This window comes from Hyperolius riggenbachi, chromosome 6 (assembly GCF_040937935.1).
Source record: "Hyperolius riggenbachi isolate aHypRig1 chromosome 6, aHypRig1.pri, whole genome shotgun sequence".
NCBI lineage: Eukaryota > Metazoa > Chordata > Amphibia > Anura > Hyperoliidae > Hyperolius > Hyperolius riggenbachi.
This window is the reverse complement of record NC_090651.1, coordinates 209,136,925-209,154,476: the sequence shown is the minus strand read 5'-3', so window position 1 is coordinate 209,154,476 and position 17,552 is coordinate 209,136,925. Positions and strand designations below refer to the sequence as shown.

The following is a 17,552-nucleotide window of genomic DNA, read 5'->3' as shown; positions in this document are numbered from 1 at the left end:
CAGCACTGAAACAGCGTTCCGACATAACGCTGGCTGCCGGGCAAGCCAGCACCTCTATTGCGTACATTGCCAGTTCGTGCCAGGTGTCTAGCTTCGATACCCAATAGTTGAAGGGTGCAGATGGATTGTTCGACACAGCTACGTCATCTGACATGTAGTCCTTGACCATCTTCTCCAGGCGATCGGTGTTGGAGGTGGATCTGCACGCTTGCTGTTCAGTGGGCTGCTGCTGCATGGGTGTCAGAAAATTTTCCCACTCCAAGGACACTGCCGATACCGTTCCCTTTTGGGTACTAGCTGCGGCTTGCGTTGTTTGCTGCCCTCCTGGTCGTCCTGGGTTTGCGGAAGTCAGTCTGTCTGCGTACAACTGGCTAGAGGAGGGGGAGGATGTCAATCTCCTCTCTAAAGTCTCCACAAGGGCCTGCTGGTATTCTTCCATTTTGACCTGTCTGACTCTTTCTTCAAGCAGTTTTGGAACATTGTGTTTGTACCGTGGATCCAGAAGGGTATAAACCCAGTAATTGGTGTTGTCCAGAATGCGCACAATGCGTGGGTCACGTTCAATGCAGTCTAGCATGAATTGAGCCATGTGTGCCAGAGTCCTACCAGAATCCTCATCATCCTCTTGTGAGCGTTGTGATAGTTGTTGTGATGCATCATAGTCGTCACCTTCCTCCTGGTCTGCTTCTGCTGACCATTCGCGTTGAATTGTGGAAGTCCAACGTGCACCGCTCTGGCCCTCGTCAGTGGTGGCATGAAATTCCTGCTCCAACTCCAGCTGTTCCTCCTCCTCTTCTTCGTCATAGCTGCTGGGGCCAGCGTTCCCTGAGGCGGATGGCCTGATGTTGGTACCATCACGCTGATCGTTTTCTCCTTCAGATTCCCCCAGTTGCATCATGACAGCTGTTTCCTTGATTTTTAACATCGACCTCTTCAGTAAACACAGCAGTGGTATGGTAATGCTGACTGAAGAGTTGTCACTGCTCACAAGCAACGTGGATTGCTCAAAATTTTGGAGGACTTGGCAGAGGTCCAACATGTTGGCCCAATCGGATCCACAGAAGCTTGGCAGCTGGCCGGATGCGCCTCGGTACTGCGCCGTCATGTACTGGACCACTGCACTCTTCTGCTCGCAAAAGCGGGCTAGCATGTGCAGCGTAGAATTCCAGCGCGTAGGGACATCACACAGCAAGCGATGGTGGGGGAGATTGAAGCGCTCCTGCATCTTGGCGAATGCCCCCGAAGCAGTACTGGAATTTCTACAATGTTTGGCCACTCGACGCACCTTCAACAGAAGATCGGCCACGCCTGGGTATGTCCTCAGGAACCGCTGAACTACTAGGTTCATCACGTGCGCCAGGCAAGGGATGTGTGTCAGCTTAGCCAACCTTAAAGCGCGAATGAGATTACTCCCATTATCACACACAACCATGCCCGGTTTCAGGTCCAGCGGTGCCAGCCACAAATCCGTCTGTTCCTTTATTCCCCTCCAAATTTCCTCCCCTGTGTGCTGCTTATCCCCAAGGCAGATTAGCTTCAGCAACGCTTGCTGACGCATGCCAACAGCTGTGCTGCACTGCTTCCACGATCCTACTGCTGCTGGGTTAGCGTTTCCGGATGAGGTACAGCTTTGAGATGCGTTGGAGGAGAAGGAGTCAGAGAGGTAGGTGCTGCTGTTGTTATCCAGTGGGAGGGACGGCGGTGCAGCTGTTTGCGGCGTGGGCAACACCCGCGCCGTAGCAGGTGAGGAATCGCTGCCAGGCTCCACAAGGTTCACCCAGTGCGCGGTAAGGGAGATGTATCGACCCTGGCCGAACGCACTCGTCCAGGTGTCAGTGGTGAGGTGAACCTTGCAGGCAACGGCATTCTTCAAGCTTCGGGTTATTTTGCTGACCACGTGCTCATGCAACTCAGGCACTGCAGAGCGCGCAAAGTGGTAGCGGCTGGGAACCACGTAACGTGGGATGGCCACTGACATCATGCCCTTGAAGCTGTTTGTCTCCACCACTCGATATGGCAGCATTTCGCAGGCCAGAAGCTTGGCTATGCTGGCTGTTACTGCCACGGCCCGGGGGTCATTTGCTGGCAATTTCCTCTTGCGCTCAAACATCTCCGACACAGACAACTGAACCGTAGCGCTGCACACGGAAGGGCTGTTGGTTGTTGTGTTTGATGAACACTGGGAGACCTCAAGAGCACTACTCCGGAAAGTGACAGTGTCAGCGTCGTCTGATGTTTGTGAATGTTGTGAACCACGCAATGGCTGGGCTACTGCTGCTGCTGAGGCGGGTCTGGTGGTGAGTCTGGTGAACCCAAGGGAGGCAGTGTTGTTGCTGGTACCCTGTCCTGACGCGTTTGCCCACAGAGTGGGATGTTTGGATAGCATGTGACGGCTCATGCTGGTGGTGGAGAGGTTGTTAATACTTTTCCCCCTGCTCAGGCGGGTCTTGCACACCTTGCAAATCGCCATGGTAACATCCTAAGTGCAGTCTTCAAAGAAAGCCCAGACTTTGGAGCACCTGCCTCCTTGCTGGCGATTTCTGTTTGCTCCTCTTTTGCCTCTCACTTGAACTTCCACGCTTGTGGTGCCTGAAATAGCGCGCCGCCTACCTTGTGGCACAAGGCGAACTCGTGCAGCAGTGGGTTCTTCAACAGACTCATCTGTGCTGCTGCTACGACGGTGATGTTCTCGTTCACAAACAAAATCTGGGTCTCTGTCCACATTGTCCATACCCTCCTCTTCCATCTCCTCAAACTCGTCATATGTCATTGTGGGCCGCCGCCGTGGAGTAGAGCTCCCCACAACAACCTCTGCGCAGCACACTCCAACGTCGTCTTCCAGATCTTGTCGGCCGACCTCCTGCAATTGCAACCCCTCCTGCCCAAATTGCTCTGGGATTTGGGTTTCCGAGTCCTCCTCGGACTCGCCTTGTATTTCAGTGCGCGGTGCATTTCCCACAGTTAACGGTTGTGAATCCAGGCACAACATTTCTGGCTGTTCCTCCATTGACCTTTGAAAGGTGGAAGTTTGTTGGGCTGGGAATAGCTCCTGCGAATACCCCATTGTGTCCTGAGGTAATTCATCGGACTGGTTATCTGGCAGTTGTGTGCGTGGTGTCGCTGCCGGTTGTGTCAGCTTTGTGCCCACTGGCTCCTTGTAACTGGCTGAGGACTCGGACCTCGTGCGTGATGTGCTGGTGCTGCTTAACCCACTGCTGGACGCTTGAGAGGTCATCCAAGTAATTATCTGGTCCTGTTCTTTTGGATTTGTGAGGGTTGTTGTCCTGGACAACATGGGCGGTATTGAGTGGGTTTTCTTGGGTGCTCCCCTGTGGCCTGTACGTGAACCGTCAGGGGAAACACCTCTTCCCTTGCCCCTCCCTCTTTCACCGGATTTCTTCCTCATTTCACTTATCCTTACAGTACACGCTGACTGGCAGCAGTACAGTGGCAGTACAGAAATGCTATACAGTACCACTATTCCCAGCAGCGACACAGAGCACAATGCTATACAGTGACGGGTGAGCGGTGTACCACTATTCCCAGCAGCGACACAGAGCACAATGCTATACAGTGGCGGGTGAGCGGTGTACTACTATTACCAGCAGACACAGAACAGTAAACAGAATGCTATATAGTGTGGCTGAGCGAGCGGTGTACCACTATTCCCAGCAGACACAGAACAGTAAACAGAATGCTATATAGTGTGGCTGAGCGAGCGGTGTACCACTATTCCCAGCAGACACAGAACAGTAAACAGAATGCTATATAGTGTGGCTGAGCGAGCGGTGTACCACTATTCCCAGCAGACACAGAACAGTGAACAGAATGCTATATAATGTGGCTGAGCGAGGTACACAGAGTGGCAGTAAACAGAATGCTATATAGTGTGGCTGAGCGAGCGGTGTACTACTATTCCCAGCAGACACAGAACAGTAAACAGAATGCTATATAGTGTGGCTGAGCGAGCGGTGTACCACTATTCCCAGCAGACACAGAACAGTAAACAGAATGCTATATAGTGTGGCTGAGCGAGCGGTGTACCACTATTCCCAGCAGACACAGAACAGTGAACAGAATGCTATATAGTGTGGCTGAGCGAGCGGTGTACCACTATTCCCAGCAGACACAGAACAGTAAACAGAATGCTATATAGTGTGGCTGAGCGAGCGGTGTACCACTATTCCCAGCAGACACAGAACAGTGAACAGAATGCTATATAATGTGGCTGAGCGAGGTACACAGAGTGGCAGTAAACAGAATGCTATATAGTGTGGCTGAGCGAGCGGTGTACTACTGTTCCCAGCAGCGACACAATGACAGGGGGGACCCTGGCTAGCGTGGCTGGAGCGCGAACTACCCTGCCTGCCTACCCAAAGCTAAACCCACAGACAAATGGCGGAGATATGACGTGGTTCGGGTATTTATTTACCCGAACCACGTGACAGTTCGGCCAATCAGAGCGTGTTCGGGTCCGAACCACGTGACCCGTTCGGCCAATCACAGCGCTAGCCGAACGTTCGGGGAACGTTCGGCCATGCGCTCTTAGTTCGGCCATGTGGCCGAACGGTTTGGCCGAACACCATCAGGTGTTCGGCCGAACTCGAACATCACCCGAACAGGGTGATGTTCTGCAGAACCCGAACAGTGGCGAACACTGTTCGCCCAACACTAGTTAGGATTAGAAAAAGTGGACAGAGCTAACACTAGCCAATTACATACCTGGGCAACGCCGGGCGACCAGCTAGTATTAAATAAATATGCAATGACTGGGCAGTGTGATGTTAGGCAATGCTGCTGTTGAAAACACAGTGCCCATACATACATGTAGGCACACCTAGTTTGTCAAAAGTGCGACATACATTTTTTTATTAGCATTATTAAAACTTTTTAGGGCCTTAAAAAGTACTTGAAGGAAAAAAAGACATAACCTGTCATGTTAGGCTCTGTCTTAATGATACAGGACTGGTGCGGGTGGGTGGTCTCAAGGTTAAATACTTACCTGATCCACTGTAATTTATTCAGGTTTGTGATTTCTCCACCCTCTTGTAATAGTGGACGTGGCATGTTTTCCTCACATTTCTGCCGAGGCTCTGACCACCCCCATCCAGGTTGCTGTGGCCTAATCGGTGACTGCCAAGGTGGAGAGGGAAGGTGGCCTACGATCCTGCAGAATCAAGACCGCGTGGCATGACAGTCTGCTTGCTTAGAAACAGCACATTATCTCCCACAATGCAACATGGCCTGCTAAAAGTATTTATTATGGTCATAACTAGTACCCCTCCCAGTGCCTTCTGACTCTGACCAATTTTATCTATTCTTACAATTACACAGACTCAGAGCTGGGTCAAGGTCCTCCAGCACCCCTTCCACCCCAGCTGTCACACACTGCTATTGGAGTAAGAGGCTCCCCAGGGCCCTCAACACCTTAAACTCTAGTTATCTGGCTTGCAGTCACTGCCATGTATCCCCTTTTCTTATTTCTCTCTGCTTCAAAAACAATAGGGGAATGATAGCTGAGTGAGTTGTGCGCCCCCTCCTACGCTGCGCCCTGAGGCTGAAACCTCTCTTGCTTTTGCCTCGGCCCTGCCCTGCACGGATTGTTTTAACTGCCTTCTACCTCTGTATTGTGAACTCAATGGGCTCGATTCACAAAGCGGTGATAACCCAGTTAAAGACTTTAGGCGTGATAACCATTTTTATCATGCCTAAACTCAGTTTAGGCATGATAAGTTTAGGCATGATAAGTTTAGGCATGATAAGTTTAGATACGTTTATATCGCGCACAAAGTCCCGCACGCAAAGCAGCGCCATTAAACTCTATGCAAAGTGCACCAGACTTTGCTAGCGCAAAACTTTTGATCAGCTGTGCACTGCGGTGCTAACACCAGTTGGTGCTTAAACTTATCACGCCTAAAAACTTATCACACCTAAACTTATCATGCCTAAACTTATCACACCTAAACTTATCACACCTAAACTTATCATGCCTAAACAGAGTTTAGGCGTGATAAAGGGCTTTTCACTAGCGTGCTAACTGTTAGCACCGCTTTGTGAATCAGGCCCAATGTATTACTAATTTTAAAGGGTCTTCTGCCATGAGTTTTATGGCCTACCTTATTTATTCTTAGTACACTACAAGGCCCCCCTCTTACTATCTTCAACCTCTGCTCTACCTAATTTTTTAATTTTTTTCTTACAACTATGAGGATCTCTCCATAATTACTGTACCCCATCGTTTCCTAGTATTTACTAGACTGAAAGATTTTAAGTAATTAAAATAATACCAGGGGAGAAAGGGAGTGGATCAGATTTACTTACCTGGGGCTTCTTCTAGCCCATCAAACCCTTGCCCACCCGGAATTAGCAATGAATTCCGGTCCCTTGCTGTAGTTACAATTCTCTCCAGGGTGTCCACTACGAAGGATCCAGCTGCTGGGCATGGAAGACACTCAAATCTTTCGGAGCGGCTAATGGCACCATGGAGTAAACTACAGCAAGGGACCTGAAAGACTGCAGGTTCCTGGAAGAAGAATTTATACATTGGAAACCTGACCTAATATTAAGCGATGCAAGGTGGTAGACATGGAAGATTGAAAACAGAGAGATATTGATCAATTCCTTGATCTACTAGTGTCTGGTCAGTATATTGCTACAGGCATTGCATGGTGGTAGTGTGCAGAGCATGATCAAATCATTCTCTTTATATCTTTAAAATCTTAGCATTATTGTCTTTCATTGTCACTGGGAGATGGCAATCAAAGGCTTATTCAGCCAGACAAGTATGCATGTACCTAGGCTGCTAGGAACGGTAGGCAGTGTTTTTGCTCTAGGAAAAATATTTTCTGCAATGTACAGTATGACCATGCTAGGGAATTTGGACCCCTTGTGGCCAGTTAATCATTTGGGTGCCTTATAGCTAGTGATGGCTTCAACCTCCGATTTTCGGTTCGCAAACCTCAAACACGAACTTCCACAAAAGTTTGCGAACCTGCGAACCGCAATAGATTTCAATGTGCAGGCGAACTTTCAAAACTACAAACACTAATTCTGGCCACTAAAGTGATGGAAAAGATGTTTCAAGGGATCTAACACCTGGAGGGGGGAATAACGGAGTGGGATACACACCAAAAGACCTGGGGAAAATTATGGATTTGACGCACAGCAGGGTTTTAAAGGCAGAAATCACATTGCATTGCTAAATTGGAGGCATAAAGTGCTTGAAAACATCTTGCGTGTGTATACTGTACATCAATCAGGTAGTGTAATTAGTGTACTGCTTCACACTGACACACCAAACTCACTGTGTAATGCACCGCAAAAAGCTTTTTGTGTAGTGATGGCCGTGCTGGACTGGTGCGCACCATGGCGCGAGTGCAGGCGATGGCGGTTTTCAAGCCCATATGGTCGGGCTGAGGTAGCTCAATGACAGGACAACAGTGACTGAGTGTCCAACTGATCGAATTTGGTCTGTCCACAATGAAGCAACAACCTTATTATCTTGGGTCAGGTGTGCCCCCCAACACCCTCTGCACCATGGTGACCACGGGTAATGGCCAGGGAATCAGGGTTCGATTCTGGTCTGGAGTGGGAGCCTGAGAAACGGCTACCACCACACATCCAAGGAAGAACCCAATGTGCTGTATAAGTAATGTACCTGCCCTGACCGTGCTTTGCAGGCCAGGCATCTGTGGTCAGATGGACCCTTGACCTAACGCAGTGTGAGATGACACCACTAGCCTTTCAACATCACGGTACAGTTTGGGTATCGCCTTTTTAGAAAAATAATTGCGGCCTGGCTGACTGCATAATATAATTGTATAATACAATTTGCAAACACACAGGTGCAGTGAAAGGTATGCAGTGACTGGTACTATAATACAATGTGCAGCAGTCACACAGGTGCAGTGAAAAGGTTGCAGTGACTGCTGGTATAACAATGTGCAGTCACACAGGTGCAGTGAAAAGGTTGCAGTGACTGCTAGTATAACAATGTGCAGTCACACAGGTGCAGTGAAAGGTATGCAGTGACTGCTGGTTGTAACGATTGGGGAATTATTTCCGTGGTCAGCGCACAAGATGCGCGCTGACACTGCGGAAATCCTCCACAAGCGTATAAAATAACAGAACCCAGTTATGGTGCTATGCACCTGTAGAGGGAAATTCCCACCGGCAGATGGAGCTGTGGAGTGCAGAGGAATAAACTAGAGATGAGCGTAATGACGTAATTACGATTTCGCGAAATTTCGCGTAATTAGTGTAATTACGATTATGGCCGTAAGTACATAATCGTAATGAAGAAGGATTTCGCGAAATTTCGCGTAAGCGTAATTTTCACGTAATTTTCGCATTACATTGGGTATTTGTTCATGCCGTAATTTCGCGTTAAACCGTAACGCTCCGTATAATGTAAAAAAGCCGCCGACTTTAAGGGTTAATAGCAAAGCCCCCTTAAATGCCAAGAGCCTCAAATTTGGAGAGTATATTAAGGAGATCAGGAGGAATAAGAGGAAATTTTTTTTTTTCAAAAAGACCTTATAGTTTTTGAGAAAATCGATGTTAAAGTTTCAAAGTAAAAATGTATACATTTAAAAACCCGCCGACTTTAACGGTTAATAGCAAAGCCTGCTTAAAGTTTAGGAACACCAAATTCCCAGGGTATATTAAGGGGATCAGTGGGAATAAGAGGAACATTTTTTTTTCAAAAAGACCTTATAGTTTTTGAGAAAATCGATTTTTAAGTTTCAAGGGCAAAAATGTCTTTTAAATGCGGAAAATGTCAGTTTTTTCTGCACAGGTAACAATAGTGTTTTATTTTCATAGATTCCCCCAAGTGGGAAGAGTTTTACTTATTTCGTTCTGAGTGTGGGAAATATAAAAAAAAAACGACGTGGGGTCCCCCTCCCAGACCTCTTTAACCCCTTGTCCCCCATGCAGGCTGGGATAGCCAGAATGCGGAGCACCGGCCCCGTGGGGCTCCGCACCCTGACTATACCAGCCCGCATGGTCCATGGATTGGGGGGTCTCGGAAGGGGAGAGGCAGCCAAGCTTTCCCCTCCCCCTCCGAGCCCTTGTCCAATCCAAGGACAAGGGGCTCTTCTCCACCTCCGATGGGCGGTGGAGGTGGAGGCCGCGATTTCCTGGGGGGGGGGGGGTTCATGGTGGAATCTGGGAGTCCCCTTTAAAAAGGGGTCCCCCAGATGCCCACCCCCTCTCCCAGGAGAAATGAGTATAGAGGTACTTGTACCCCTTACCCATTTCCTTTAAGAGTTAAAAGTAAATAAACACACAAACACTTAGAAAAAGTATTTTAATTGAACAAAAAACATAACCACGAAAAAAGTCCTTTAATATTCTTAATTAACCATTAATACTTACCTGTCCCTTTAAATAAATGATCCCTCGAAATAGCCTCGGAAATGTTCTATCAGTTACAATGTAACAAAGTTATTACAATGTAACAACTTTGTTACATTGTAACTACGCCGCACCCGACGTCACTCGCCGCTCAGCCGCCGCATACGCGTCTGCGCTGCACAGACCCGACAGAGCTCTGAGCTATATAGCTCAGAGCTCTCTAAGCATCTTTGAATTTGGGCTCCAAGGAGCCCCATTGGTCCTTAGCACACCAATGGGGTTCCTTCTGATTTGAAGGAACCCCATTGGTCTGCTAAGGACCAATGGGGCTCCTTGGAGCCCAAATTCAAAGATGCTTCTCAGAGCTCTGAGCTATATAGCTCAGAGCTCTGTCGGGTCTGTGCAGCGCAGACGCATACGCGGCGGCTGAGCGGCGAGTGACGTCAGGTGCGGCGTAGTTACAATGTAACAAAGTTGTTACATTGTAATAACTTTGTTACATTGTAACTGATAGAACATTTCCGAGGCTATTTCCAGGGATCATTTATTTAAAGGGACATGTAAGTATTAATGGTTAATTAAGAATATTAAAGGACTTTTTTCGTGGTTATGTTTTTTGTTCAATTAAAATACTTTTTCTAAGTGTTTGTGTGTTTATTTACTTTTAACTCTTAAAGGAAATGGGTAAGGGGTACAAGTACCTCTATACTCATTTCTCCTGGGAGGGGGGGTGGGCATCTGGGGGACCCCTTTTTAAAGGGGACTCCCAGATTCCACCATGAACCACCCCCCAGGAAATCGCGGCCTCCACCTCCACCGCCCATCGGAGGTGGAGAAGAGCCCCTTGTCCTTGGATTGGACAAGGGCTCGGAGGGGGAGGGGAAAGCTTGGCTGCCCCTCCCCTTCCGAGACCCCCCAATCCATGGACCATGCGGGCTGGTATAGTCAGGGTGCGGAGCCCCACGCGGCCGGTGCTCCGCATTCTGGCTATCCCAGCCTGCATGGGGGACAAGGGGTTAAAGAGGTCTGGGAGGGGGGACCCCACGTCGGTTTTTTTTTTTATATTTCCCACACTCAGAACGAAGTAAGTAAAACTCTTCCCACTTGGGGGAATCTATGAAAATAAAACACTATTGTTACCTATGCAAAAAAAACTGACATTTTCCGCATTTAAAAGACATTTTTGCCCTTGAAACTTAAAAATCTATTTTCTCAAAAACTATAAGGTCTTTTTGAAAAAAATTTTTTTCCTCTTATTCCCACTGATCCCCTTAATATACCCTGGGAATTTGGTGTTCCTAAACTTTAAGCAGGCTTTGCTATTAACCGTTAAAGTCGGCGGGTTTTTAAATGTATACATTTTTACTTTGAAACTTTAACATCGATTTTCTCAAAAACTATAAGGTCTTTTTGAAAAAAAAAAATTTCCTCTTATTCCTCCTGATCTCCTTAATATACTCTCCAAATTTGAGGCTCTTGGCATTTAAGGGGGCTTTGCTATTAACCCTTAAAGTCGGCAGCTTTTTTACATTATACGGAGCGTTACGGTTTAACGCGAAATTACGGTAGCGTGTAATGCGAAATTACGGCATGAACGAAACGCGAAATTACGCGTTGAAAATTACGCTTACGGTATTTTCAATTACGATTTTAATGGCAATTACGCTACCGTAATTTCGCATCGTAATCGCAAATTTTGCATGCGTAATTATAGTAATGCGAAATTACGAAAATTTCGGCTCAACTCTAGAATAAACCCTCTGCACTGCCACAGATGCCAGATGGGAATTGTACGAGGTGAAGCAATATAGGGCAAGATAGCCCTTGGAGAGAGAGAGAGAGCACAGAGACAGAATGTATGTGTGTCCACCAATCTAGTCACCACCTGGCGATGGTGAACACACAACAACGAAAACCAAGTGGGAACGCAATCGCAAGAATGGCGATTGCTAATAGCGACACCAGACTGAGTAATACAGAGTAAAGGAACAGAATAAAGACAGAACTGATAACAAACAGTAATCCAACACACAGGAGCAGACAGGACTAACTACACGCGGTCACCACACGTTAAGCGCAATAGCGACAAAGCGTACCAACCCTGACTAACCAAAGAAGCACAAAAATGAAAGAGAACGCGGATGCTTGCTAAATGGTTACCTCACCGAGACGACAGCAAGCGTTCGTTCCAGACAGACAGACAGATGGAGCAGCCAGTAGCAACCGCTGCTCTGGCTACACTCCTAAGGCAGAATACAGAAGGAACCACCGCCTCTACCACTAGGGCGAATGCGATCCCAACAGACAGAACGATTTCCTGTCGACCGCCGCTGGCGACAAGAAAATCGCAACAGATAGACAGTACAAAGCAATACAGGTAACAAACAACCTGACTATGCTAACAGGAATGCTAGGGCACTCCCAAGGAACTACTCTAAGATAGCAATATTAGCAAACAGTAAGCAAAGGACTGAGACTCCAGGTAAGTTAGCAGGAACAAATCCTCATGACCAGCAAGGAATTCTGGGAGGAAATGGTATTTATACTGCAAGCCATCAGAGGAAGCAGCTAAGCAATGTGCATGACAAGTGGATGCAAATTCCCCACCAGAACAGCAACTCTGCAGCTTGCAGAGTGGAGACAGGTTTCTTTTCCAGGGACCTGCAGCACTCAGACCTAACAAATGGTCAAAAAGCTGTCTGCCTGTGCAGACAGCAGAGCAGATCATTACACTGGTATAACAATGTGCAGTCACACATGTGCAGTGAAAGGTATGCAGTGACTGCTGGTATAACAATGTGCAGTCACACAGGTGCAGTGAAAGGTATGTAGTGACTGCTGGTATAACAGTGTGCAGTCACACAGGTGCAGTGAAAAGGTTGCAGTGACTGCTGGTATAACGATGTGCAGTCACACAGGTGCAGTGAAAATGGATGCACTGACTGCTGGTATATAAAACAGCGTGCGGCCACACAGATGCAGTGAAAGGTATGTAGTGACTGGTATTTAAAACAGCGTGCGGTCACACAGATGCAGTGAAAGGTATGCAGTGATTGGTATATAAAACAGCGTGCGGTCACACAGGTGCAGTGAAAATGTATGCATGGACTGGTAAATAAAACAGCGTGCAGTCACACAGAAGCAGTGAAAGGTATGCAGTGACTGGTATATAAAACAGTGTGCGGTCACACAGATGCAGTAAAAGGTATGCAGTGACTGGTATATAAAACAGCGTGCGGTCACACAGATGCAGTGAAAGGTATGCAGTGGCTGGTATATAAAACAGCGTGCGGTCACACAGATGCAGTGAAAAAGTATGCATGTACTGGTATATAAAACAGCGTGCTGTCACACAGATGCAGTGAAAGGTATGCAGTGACTGGTATTATAATACAATGTGCAGCAGTCACTCTATTCACTGAATGTGCTGGGCCTGGCACAGTATAGCAATTAGCAAGGGCCAGCTGCGACAGACAGGGCTGTATATGCAGTTTTAGTGGGCCACAAAAAAAAAAACACATCACAAGAACATTAGCTCTCAAAAAAGCTGTTTTGGGGTGCTTTTCATCAACAAATATCAGCAAGGAGAAAGCTAACAGACCTCCTAACTATCGCTTTCCCTATATCTCTAATGTCTCTCCCTTCTCTCACTAATACAGCAGCACGCATAGTGAGAGAATCGCCAACGCTGTTGCCTTATATAAGGGGGGGGGGGGGGCTCCAGGAGGGAGTGCAGCCTGATTGGCTGCCATGCGTCTGCTGACTGTGATGTAGAGGGTCAAAGTTTAGCCCAATGATGTAGTATAGGGGGCGGGTCGAACACGCATAAAGGTCGCGTTTTGACAGTGAACCGGCGTTGTTCACGAGATATTCGGGCCATCTCTACTTATAGCCTGCAATGTTAATTGTAGCCGCTGTAGCATCCAGTGTATTATTTGGAGTTCATAGAGGTGTATTGAATTTAGCTACTATGTAGCCAAACTCCATAAAGCGGTGAAAATAGCAACAGTGGTGCACAAAGCTTGGCTACATGGTAGCCAAACTCTCAATAACAGAAAAGGGGGAGAATGGAGTGAGAAAGTGGCTCATGGAGTTCGTACTTCAGAGACTGGTGGGGCAAGTGATACAGCAATCGGTGTTTGGCTACTATATAGCTGAAACCCACATCTGTTAACGGTAGTGTTAGGTGTAGGTAGGGGGGGGAGGGGTTGGTTGTAGGGCGAAGGTAATGGGTGGATTAGTGTTAGACGTAAGTAGGAGTGAGGTCAGTATGAGAGGTAGGTTAGGTAAAAGGATAGAAGAAGATTGGTAAAATTGCCAGTATTCTACTATTGGCATTATCCAGAGGCCAAAAGTTTAATATCAGTAACATTACCAACGTTACTAGTGTCCAAATTTGTGGGTGCCTTTTATGAATGTATATGGCAGACAGGGGCTTGGCTGGTGCTGTCATTTCATGTGAAATGGGAATTTTAAGATGTTTGGTTCCACACATAACTGTTCCCTTTGAGCTGCAAGCAGGAGGTCTAGTATTGTCAGAGCCTGATAATATCACAGAATGCTTTACATTTGATCGAGGTGACTCTTTCATGACTCTATGTAACTATGGCGAATGGACTAGCTACAATATCCAGTCAGAGCTTGAACTAACAGCCTCCATCTTGTTCAGTTTATCAATTCAGGTGAAACCCAGTTGTGTATTTTCTGGCTATATTGTATGACTGGAAGTGCAGAATTTGGAGAGTGTGTGCCTCTCTAGCAGGGCTCAGTTCCCATTTCTTTTAATCTACAATGAATAAATGCACAGGTCCAAGGTGTGGGGGGGGGGGGGGGGTTGGCATTAATGTGCACAGATGTTTTTCATTCAGGAAAATGGATTCACAGGATTCTCAGATTCAGTGCAGCTGCAGCCAGGGAGACAGTTTGATGTTCATCTGGTCACACTTGTACAACGAGCGGCTCTATTGCTCCATAAAACTGTTCTGTGGATCACCGGCTAACACAAAGGCTTTTTACACAATGCCATTCTCAATGGCCATTTTCCTATCCCTTAGGAGCCCGCGCGTGTCACACCCTAGGGCACTGTAGTTACATTTCCATTCTCTCCTACTGTGATCATATTTTTACCATACTGGGCTATTTATGACCCCAGTATCATTACAGAGATTCTGGTTCTGCACTTATGTCACCATCATCTGGCCAACTACATACTGTACTGAGTACATGCTACAAATCCATCTATATGTAGATCACATTCTGGAACTTTTCTGGTTAAAGAGACTCTGGGTCTGATTTACAAAAGGATAAGCTGGGCTGGAAATCACTGGAAAACCTGAATTTGGCTGCATACCAGTCCGAGATTTGTTTAAAAAATAAATGTCAGTGCAGACATGTACATGATGACTACAAAAAGTCAACTGCCAATATTGCAAACCTTTCAACAGTGTTCACTATGATCCAATATTAACTAGGTGAGGGTGACATTTTTCACCACATTTTAAGGTAGATATTTTTTAATAAAGTCAGGCCAGGTTTTCAGGACATCTTATGTTCTCCAACTATCTTCAGCCTGGTATACCATAGAGCCTTCCCGGTCTTTGGTCCAGCCTGTCGTACCTGCGCCATGCCGCTAGAAGTTCTTTGACCTGCTAGGTGGTGGCTGGAAAGTGTAATGGTTAAGGGCTCCGCCTCTGACACAGGAGACCAGGGTTTGAACTCGGTTCTTCCTGTTCAGTAATCCAGCACCTATTCAGTAGGAGACCTTGGGCAAGTGTCCCCAACACTGCTACTGCCTGTTGAGCGCGTCTTATTGGCTGCAGCTCTGACGCTTTAAGTCCACCAGGAGAAAAGCACGATATACTGTAAATGCTATTTGTCTTGTCTCTTTGGTACTCCTTGGCAAAGTTCAGAATTACTTGCAACCCTAAAGTGATTCTGAAGAGGAGCTCATGCGCACGCACAAGCCTGGGCTTAAAGCGGTTTAAAACCCTGACATAATATTCAAAACATGTTTACCTACTTTTTATATGCCATACGATTATCATATTTGCATTTGTTCATAAGTATTATTATTCATTTAGAAGTTATAGGTTTCCAAAAGTACAGTTTTTTGCTTTGTTAGCTGACTTTGCATTTTATTAATAACTGGTTTTATTAATTGCTGTTTTACAAGGAGACAAGCTTTCAGTGTCTCTCTGTCTCCAGCAGCTTCTCAGCAGTCAGAGAATGTGTCACATTCCTCACTTGATACATTTAAGTAAACACAATATAACAATATCTGAAGTTCGAATGTGGCAGCATTTCACTGCACTCAACTTTCAAGCTCTGTGTGTAACCCTTCCAATGCTGGTCTAGGAAAAAAAATGCTGGTTACATATAATATGCTGTAAATAATGTTTTAGTGCAAATATGAAATGCAGGGTTATATTCCACTTTAAAATAAAAGAACTACAAATGGTAATTTTCCTTTATGCAACCTTTATTTTGATTGTATAGAAGAAACTCTGCTCAACCGCAAAGTTCATACAGTATTGGTGATGCTGGTCTGCGACAACAATGGATCCAGGCAAGGGTGAGAGATGCAGTCTGCAAAAAACTTACAGGTTAAGACAGCTAACGTGTTTAATACAAGTGTTAGACAACTTGTCCTTTCTTACTTTGTGCCGTAATTTGTTGCTACACTGGCAGGGCAGTTTCTCTAGGCTATGCAGCTCTTTAGTGGCCAGAGGTGCCCCCCCCAGTATAAGTTAGTCCCCAAAATAACTAGCCAGAGGTGGCCCGCGAGCATTAGTTAGCCCCCCCCCCACTCCCACCCACCTTGTATAGATAGCCAGAATCAGCCCCCTGTATATGTAGTCAGGGAGTCCACTGTGTAGGGCGTTCCTCATGTAGGTGGCCTGAGAGCCCCCATGTAGCCATAAAGCTCCCAGTTTAAGTAACCAGAGAGCCCCCCACTGTTAAGCCAGAGAATTCATCCTTATAGCCAGAGAGCCCCGCAAATAGCCAAAGAGCCCATGTATAGCCGTAGAACACCCTATTAAGACAGAGAGCCCCCATATAGCTAGAGAGCCCCCCATTAAACCATATAGCCTCGCTATAGCCAGTGAGCCCCCTCCATATAGCCAGAGAACCCCCCATTAAGCCATAGAGCACCCTATATAGCCATACAGCCCCCCATTAAGCCATAGTGCCTCCATTAAGCCAGAGCACCCCACGTTTAGCCATAGAGCCCCCTATAGCCAGAGGGCTCCCCCTTTTAGTTAGCCAGAGAGCGGTGGGGAGGGGTGCAGTGGGGGAGTATGCAGTGGAAGCAATTAAGTACCTTTCTGAGATCACATGAACACGTGCCGCCTGCATCTTCTTCCTTTCTTCCTGGTCCTCATTGTCCTGTCTCACTGCTTTTACCAGTGAGACAGAATTAGGACCAGAAAGAAGGTGCAGACGATGCATCTGAATCTCTGAATGGTTCTTAATTGCTTCCACTGTGTACTCTTCAGGTGCCTATACTTGTTATGGCTGTGACAATTATTATGTCCACACTTGTTTTATGATCCTTGCAAGATGAGCTCCTAGACCTAGACTGTGAGGATCAGCAGGGGTAAGCAAGGGAAAGGGTGTAAACATTAGGGAGCCCCATCAAAGTTTTGCTGGGGGCCCCATGATTTGTATTTACGCCCCTGTTCAGTATGCTGCATACAATGTTTGCTGTGATAGTACTGTATACAGCTTGTGCTGTGATTGATTGTGCTGCATACAGCCTGTCCCTGAATACAGTCAAGTGTCTTCTGTGTCCTGTCAGGCATGTCATGTGCTGACAGCACTTGTCCCCTGAATTCATTGGTTACAATGAGCAATCAGCTATTCACACCTGTTTAGGCTTTGTTCACACACACTTAAAGAGACACTGAAACGAGAATAAATCCCGCTTCAGTGCTTATATTCAGCAGGGGCATGTGTGCCCCTGCTAAAACGCCGCTATCCCGCAGCTGAACGGGGGTCCCTTCACCCCCAAACCTCCCCCTGCAAAATCAACGACCAACTTGGTCGCAGATTTTGCTGCTCTTCAGGCAGGGCTAACGGCTGCAGCCCTGCCTCTCAGCGCCGTCTATAAGCGGCGCATCGCCGCCTCTCCCCCGCCCCTCTCAGTGAAGGAAGACTGAGAGGGGCGGGGGAGAGGCGGAGATACGCGCTGACAG

General features: G+C 47.0%; 1 long non-coding RNA gene across 1 annotated transcript in view; it reads left to right on the top strand.

Annotated features, from left to right (window-relative positions):
• The window catches only part of LOC137522640 (uncharacterized), a 61,811-nt gene that overhangs the window by 17,297 nt on the left and 26,962 nt on the right, over positions 1-17,552 (top strand). Inside the window, exon 2 of the long non-coding RNA XR_011022371.1 lies at positions 15,853-15,928. This is a non-coding gene — a long non-coding RNA (uncharacterized lncRNA). The remainder of the gene's footprint in view (positions 1-15,852; positions 15,929-17,552) is intronic.